Consider the following 8285-nt stretch of genomic DNA (forward strand, 5'->3'; position numbering starts at 1 on the left):
TCTTTGTGTCACCACACGAATCACAGCTACATTTCAGCTACAAATCTAATTTATTTAACACAGCTACATTTCAGCTACAAATCTAATTTATTTAACGTACAGCGTCATTTCCACAGCCCATTCATTTGATTTTTTGTCTGCTGCTATATATATTCTAACACTCAGACTGATGAAAAATATAAAAATAAATTTAGCGTTCGAATATCAAGAGGATACGTACCTACAATTCAACCGAAACGAAACCTGCAGCTCCATACTGTCCGGTCAGCAGTGAGAAGCGGAATGTTGTGTGCAGCTTTGAATGGACTTACTGCAGGTAAGGACAAGTTCCGACCAACGAATATTAAAAGAAATCATAACATTCGCAGGAAAATTACCAATGTTTTCATGTATAACTGCAGCATAGCATTTGGGTCGATTAAATGTGTTGTCTGCCGTCACCAACGGTCACACAACAGGCAACTGTACTGTGTTTTCTATTGATGAGGAAGGAAAACATGACTGCACTGGGTTCTAATGTTTCGAAAAGCCATGGATTAAGTCATACCTGTTGTAAACTGTTCATTCTGAAAGTGTGTGATGCATAGGATGATAGGTCGAAGATGTTTTTTTAAACGTGGTTACGGTGTTTTGCGGAGATTACACATAAACTAAACACTTCTACAGCATTCACAAATGATGCATATAAAGGTTAATTGACCATCAGAACAAACACTATAGCATGTTGAATTTTATGGTTAAAAAACACATTTTATCACACATATATGAATGTTCATAATGAATAAACGAATTTAATTATTATTTTATAAGTAGATATTGACTTATTATATTTATTCAGCATTTAACAACCTTACAAATCTCTAGTGCTTGCTGCAGCGATGCTGAGGGCTGTTAAATCACTCACGGTCATTGGTCACATGTTTTTAGGATGTCTTCAACTATCACTGAGGTTGTGCTTTATAAGGTAAGATCTTAATTTGATTTCAGGGTTTGTGTAAGTCTTATTGAAATACAAAAAAAGGTGTCTGAAAAGTTGTATTTTATTGATATTAACAAGGCTTAAAGGCTTAAAAGTTTTAATACAAAAAAGAAGGGTGGGGGGGGGGGGGGGGTTGTATATGAAAAAACCTGAGTTTTAACATATCAAAAACCAATATCACTCAAACTTTTGTTCAGATTTTGTTGAACCGAGGCAGTGGAGGATCACAGAGACGAATGCCCACTTCTTTGTTTGACTCCTCCTCCACATCATCATAATCTGTTATTAAATACAAAACATTAGATCAGGTCAAATGCTGTTACTGGATGAATATTTCAAAAGTCTTAACTGGAAAATATTAACTAAATTAAAATAAAGATGTTAATATAATGAGAACAAAAGTGTTATAATAACTACCCAGCGGGTTTCTCACATCTTCACTGACCACTCATCACCTATCATCCTAACTCCTCCTGAACCTCTCTCTGATCAAGAATTACAGAAAAAAACATGTCATATCAGTTCATAAAACACTTCATCTCATTTGAAGGATCCCTTTTCCAATTTTCCCTTAAGTGACTGGATGACACAGAAACACATGTCTGAGGCCCTAGTCCACACTACATGGTGTTTTTTTTTGTTTTTCCTCCTTCATTTACATATATATAAAAAAATATTGTCCACATGAAAATACAAAACCACGTTATATATATGAGATGGATCTATATTCCCATGAAAAACAAAAAGATGCAATGAAGAGAGCTGAAGAGATTAGCCAAAGTTGCCAAACCAACAGGTGGTGATATAACCCTGACATAAATCCCTTGCTGGCCGATTAGAAGCCTGACAAAAATGTGCACTGCGACATCACAAGCTAAAATCTCTGTTGCTACACAACACTGCAATCAGAGTTTCTGAAAATCTTCACCCTGGCAGGAGTTTTTAAAAGGTTCGATTTCAATGACTTGATACTGTGTTTGCGTGTGTACGAACGGCCAAACCACACAGAAACAGCAGCAGTTTTGATAATACTCGTGTTCGTGTGGACAGGGCCTGATACTTGTTACATGTTTCCTGTGTGTTTTCTGCCCTTGTCTGCTGTGTGCCTTGTTTGTCTTCATTGTTACCACTCATCTGACCACACCCATCTGCTTGTTAGTTCCCATAGTAACCCATTGGTCCCTTTTCCCCTAAAATTTATCCACCCCATTTTTAAACCATATCTAAAATTCATCCGGTCTCATCCGCTTCCAGCTATTTTTAGCTGCTTCCGGTCTCATCCGCTTCCAGCTATTTTTAGCTGTACAAAACAGCTCGTTTTGCTGCTTGATATTCCAAACTGGAGTGTCTTACCTTATTATTTTAATGTATTATCTTAATAATGAACACACTGGTTTGTAGTGCATAAAATTTTACCGTTTACTGCACATTGTTATTTTTCTTGTTATTTCCCTACAGCGGCTAATGAACCAGAAGTCTCGCACATTCACAGAAAACGACTTACTTCTGTGTTTAAAAATAAGGTGGATTAATGGCCCTTGTGGTTCCCTTGTGCTTTGTCAGCTGTTGAATGTATTGGTGCTTGTTTTGCCTGTGTTTTCTCTTCCGTTGTGTTACTTCTATTAAACTTCTGCAGTTAGATCCTGATCTCAGCCAGCTTTCTCCAGCACAATCACAATCTCATGTAAATATGTGAAGGGTGATTAAAAAAAATGTAGTTCTGTGCATCTCACCTGTTACCCCTTGGAGGCTCAGTCCATTAATGATGACATCATCATAATTCTCTGGTGTGTTCACTACACGTGCAAATATGAGTCAATTAAAGTGTAAACCAAAAACCCATTAAGGCAGTAATTTAAAATATTATCTGAAATGATCTTGATTGTAGAGTGATATTATTTTTAAAAAATTTATAAAGTAAAACACCTTTTTTGATATCAGAGTTGGGTCCGCTCGTCATGACATCATCATAGCTCTCAGGTGTGTCTTCTACAGATTCACACATTCATCACAGACACACACATTCATTCAGAACAAATTTGAAATATCTATCTTATATATACTGTAATATTTTGATTTAAAAGTATATTAAATGCTGTTGTAGAATACCAGAGTGACACCTGTCTCACGATCTGGTTTCAGTCCATCAGTGATGACATCATCATAGTATCCCGGTGTGATTTCCTTCACCATCTCTTCTGCATCAACACACAATATGTTTGGATACAAATTCAAAATATGTTGTTGCTGCAGACCATAAGATTTATTATACGTCATCTGGTAATGAATCATGTGATCAATTTAAAAGGTCACTGACCTTTTAGGCCACTGCCATTAGTGACATCATCATAATATGCAGTATGAACTCTTTTGCTAAAAAGGAGAGCAGACTGTTTAATATACAAATAAATAAACAGCAGTATTTGAATAGTATTGAGTCATTAATCAAATATATTATGGAAAATATTAGTTCTAGTTACAATTATTCATTATAAAGTTTTTTTTTTTTTTTTTTTTTTTTTTAGTAAAATGTGGAATGATTATGTGCTTCAGCTCTCTAACCTGAGAGAAGCTCATCAGCATCTTCATACCCAGAATGCAGTTCTTCAGAGATGAGACTCCCTGTTAAAGGAGAGCAGAACAGTCAGAAACATGTTCATCATTACAAACAGACTGAATCCTCATTTCCTTTCAATTATAAAACACTGTGTTAGTGACAACACAACAAATTACTTTTCACATTTAACACAATTACCTTATTATTTAAATCCATTTAAAGAAATAAATCCCATGATGTTTAGGCCTATTAGCAAACAAATGAACCCATTTCTTACTGCCTTCCAGAAATATATACAGGAAGAGACAAACACACACACGCACACACCAGCATCTACTGTACATGTTACAAACATATGAGCCCCTGCTTATGACCCTCTAAAAATACACACAGGAAAAGACGCTGACTGGCACACACACACACACACACACACACTCTCTCTCTCACACACACACGTGCACACACACATGCACCTGCAGCTCTGTGGTTTTCTGTCAGGAATTCTGTGGTTTGAATCAGGAGGTTTAACAGGACTAATAATAGATGAACATCAACTGTCTGACAGACTCTAATTAATGGTATTAAATGAGATTGATGCTCATCTCTCACCCCTCTGAGTGAAGTGATTGTGTCTGTGCTGAATCTCCTCATAAACGGCCTCAGACATCGTCCTGTGTCTCCTCTTAGAGAGAGCTGTGAGTGTAAGACAGACAAACCTGCTGTCAGTTCACAACACATGACTGATCAGGACACTGAATAAGACACAATATGACAGTCTCTGGATCTCCTCCTACCTCTCCTCATCAATCTGTTCTGCTGAATCAGTATAAGCAGTGGCACTAAGAGCAGTAAGAGCACAAACTCCCAGAACAATCACCAGCACTGGGGGAGACGCTGGTGGAGGAGTTTGTGGAGGAGAGACTGATGTTGAGCGCACTGGAGGAGAAACTGGAGGAGAAGCTGATGATGTTGTGGCAGGAGAAGTGGACACTGACACATCTGACAAATCTGTCGAAACACAATACTAATCATGCAAATGACTGATTAAACACTCAACTATTATTAGTACTAAAATTTTCAAAAGAAATCTTATGACCTGCACAGGTGAGTCTAACAAGCTTCTTGCGGGAGCAGTCAGTGTGGTTATTCAGGGAGAGAGGACAGTCCCACAGGTGAATCTCATTCCCTCTGCATTCGACTTTGTTCATCCACACAACACCTTCACCAGCACCAAAGACTGAATTCCCATCAGCCCTCAGTGCTGCTCCACAACCCAGCTGCCTGCAGACCACCTGAGCATCGCTGATGTCCCACTGATCATCACAGACTGAGCCCCACACAGCGTTATGATACACCTCCAGCCTCCCAGAGCACCGGCCCTTCTCTCCACTCAGTCTGAGAGGCATATGACCTAAGACACACACATCAACCAGAACAGACCAGCTTCAGCACATTTACAACAAACACACACTGAACCAAGAATGGCTTTAAAACATATGATTAGACTGTTTCTTGTTTGAATGTACATATTTCTACTTATATATTTTGAAAAGTAAGGCCTTCATTAACTAAAATAAAAATATATATATATATTATAATAATAATAATAAATCATTACATTTATAAAGCTCTTTTCTGCTTTTCTAAGCACTCAAAGTGCTCTACATTGTGAGGGGTATCTCTTCGTCCACCAGTGTGCAGCATCCACCTGAATGATGCGACGGCAGCCACAGTGCGCCAGAACGCCCACCACACACCAGCTTATTGGTGGAGAGGAGACAGAATGAAGCCAATCAGTAGATATGGGGATTGTTAGGAGGTCACGATGGTCAGAGGCCAATGGGATGCCGAGGTCACACCTCTACTCTTTTCGAAAGACATCCTGGGATTTTTTTTTAATGATCACAGAGAGTCAGGACCTCGGTTTAACGTCTCATCCGAACGATGGTGTTTTTTGACAGTATAGTGTCCCCGTCAAATATACTGGGGTGTTAGGACCAAATCTATGACTGGATCGCTCATCGCGTTCTGGTCTGCCAACAGGCTGCGCATAAACACCACGAACTTTCTAGTCACACACAACTCACACACACACAAACACACAAAAAAACACACACACACCACGTAAAATAACCCATTTGAAGCAAATCAGTCAAACGGGATCAGTTTTTGTTATGTATCTGTAAATTTATTTTTACTTCAGATGTTATCTGCAATGTTTATGGTCTTTTTGGACAGGATAAGCATAATTATAAAACCGTTTAGGTGGGTGTGTCTGCTGCACACTGCCGACACAGATACTGATCCAACACAAAAACATAGCCTATTTCTTCATGTACTGTAATTATTCAGGAATTATTAAAACATGAACCTATTAGTATCAGAAATTGATTTGAATAAACAATGAATAATAAATTAGCCCCTGTTACTATATTGCTCTATAATGAAATGAAAAGCTTAACTTGATATGTTTACTAGCATTACGTATACTGTACTTAGTCAGTTATTTCTTTGAATAAATTATGATGTGTATATTTTTAATGTCCTGATTGAGCAACATCTATTTCAGATTCTCCAAGATTGCGCAAATATGTTTACTAGCATTACCATTTCCATGTAAAAATGTTGTATGCTAAATGGAAACAAGATTAATTTCCTTTAAATCATTACCTTAGGCAAAATGAATGCTGTTAACGAAATTATTGTTGAAACATTTGCCTACTGTATGAATAAAAACACTATAACAAAATTATATAAAGTTATAAACAATGAATAGGCTACGTTAACTGTACAAGGCGAATAAAGGTAGGCGATATGTGTATACAAAGCATAAATCTTTCTTCAGATTTCAGAATGAGCACTTTTTCGTTTGTTTTATATATGCTGAGGTCGTGTTCCCGTCTGATGAGATGATTCTATGTTCATGATGTTCGCTACTGTAATGAACATTGCTTTTTAATAAGAAGAGGAATAAGTAAATTCCTGACATTAAAAATAAAAGCTGTTTACATGCCGAGGATGTTATGCAACACATAGTAGCAATGTCCATAGATACTTCAGATTTAAAAACGATCTGATTATCAGATGATGTTTTCTCATTAAATTCGCACAATTTCATATTAATTCAATGGAATGTAATTTTTTTGGGCCTATGAGAATACTGGGGAATACCAATATGGCGGCTTCAAAATTTCATGAGCAATCCAGTTCTCTATTATAGTTGAGTGGTTATATATATATATATATATATATGGTTTTCCATAGTAAAAAACTTACCTTAAGAACACTGTTTACTGGTGAGGAAATGGTGAGATAAAACACCCCAAACGACTCCTAGGAGAGATCCTGATTCTTAACAGTCCTCTGAGATTAAAAATGAAGATCATAATAAACTGAACATTAGGACACAAGTGACATAACATCATTCGGTGAGCATATCAGTGTCAGAAAACTATCATTTAAGCCTCACAAATCATTTTATGCTGAGATTCCATCAGCTAAAATTTTCTTTTCTTAAATAGACACAATAGTTTACTCACAAAAAAATTATGTTTAAAGAAAAAAAAAAAACTGAGAATTTCAAACCATTTTACATCATTTAAATATCATCTCACTTGAGCAGGTGATTTTGGCCACTTCATCCTTACTATCACAGTCATTCTGTCCCCAGAGTGAAGATGGACACTGCCACAGATATGAATCATGTGGTCGACACTTCACTTTATCCAGCCAGTTAGGAGCTGATTCCACTCTTGCTGTAGAAGCAGACATAACACCAGATCCCACACAGCATCTTATTGTAAAGAAAATTCCACCTGTGTCTCCATCCATCTGGTTCCAGCACACATTACCCCAGGATCCATTGTAGAAAACCTCCACATTCCCTTCACAGCCCTCAGTTAACCTGATCTCTTTAAACTCTAGATGGAAATGAAATATAATTTAAAAATACCAACAGTGAAAAACCTGGGCATTATGGATATGTGAATGTGTTAAAAGGTTTTTTCTAAAACCTTTATAATATTTTGAAGTATAATTTAAAAAATGTGTTTACCTGAGCACACGACTCCTACATCCTCCTTGTGTTGACAGTCATGTTTTCCCCAGCCTGGAGAAGAGCAGCTCCACAGGGACGTCTCATTCCCCTCACACTCCACCTCATCCAGCCATATGGTCCAGAACCAGGACCAAACCAGGCTGGTACCTGCTGGTTACTGAGGGCCACTCCACACTGCAGCTGTCTGCACACCACATGAGCATCTTTAACATCCCAGGAGTCATCACACACTGTCCCCCATGAGCCGCTGTGAAAAACCTCCAGCCTCCCTGCACAGTTTCCCCAGAACCCACCAGCCGATGGACCCCCGACCTGATATTCAGAGACAGAAAAACACATTATTGATCACGAACAACTGAAGAATCTGCCCAGATGTTGTTCTTCTCACCGATGCAGGTGATTGACAGCTGTTGTGTGGAGCTGCAGTTGAGAGTTTGTGGAGAGCTGCAGTTCCCCAAATGAGCTTCACTCCCAGAGCACTGGAAGCCCGTCACACACTCATGACTGTGTTCAGGACTGGATGAAGAGGAGCCGTAGAAGTTCAGTACAGAGCCACAGCCAAGCTGTCTGCAGACCACAGAGGATTCAGTGAGACTCCAGGAGTCCAGCAGAACTCTCCTCCAGACCTGATGGACGAAAACTTCCACCTCCCCCTCACACTGACTCTCTCCAGACAACCGCACCAGACCCAT

At 38.4% G+C, this 8285-nt stretch overlaps 1 long non-coding RNA gene and 1 pseudogene across 2 annotated transcripts; both read right to left on the reverse strand.

The window, feature by feature from the left end:
* Positions 1-2810: 2810 nt before the first annotated feature.
* On the reverse strand, positions 2811-4205 carry LOC122140363. Of its 2 annotated transcripts, XR_006157011.1 has the most exons (4): positions 4146-4205; positions 3542-3601; positions 3100-3177; positions 2811-2968 (listed from the first exon to the last, which is right to left on the reverse strand). It is a non-coding gene; the product is annotated as an uncharacterized LOC122140363 (long non-coding RNA). The 2 variants fall into 2 exon arrangements; XR_006157010.1 differs by lacking the exons at positions 3542-3601; positions 4146-4205 and adding an exon at positions 3297-3341 and having other exon boundaries at positions 2829-2968.
* A 2925-nt stretch (positions 4206-7130) lies between these two features.
* LOC122140903 lies at positions 7131-8285 on the reverse strand (annotated as a pseudogene).

The sequence above is a fragment of the Cyprinus carpio genome, chromosome A4 (assembly GCF_018340385.1).
Source record: "Cyprinus carpio isolate SPL01 chromosome A4, ASM1834038v1, whole genome shotgun sequence".
NCBI lineage: Eukaryota > Metazoa > Chordata > Actinopteri > Cypriniformes > Cyprinidae > Cyprinus > Cyprinus carpio.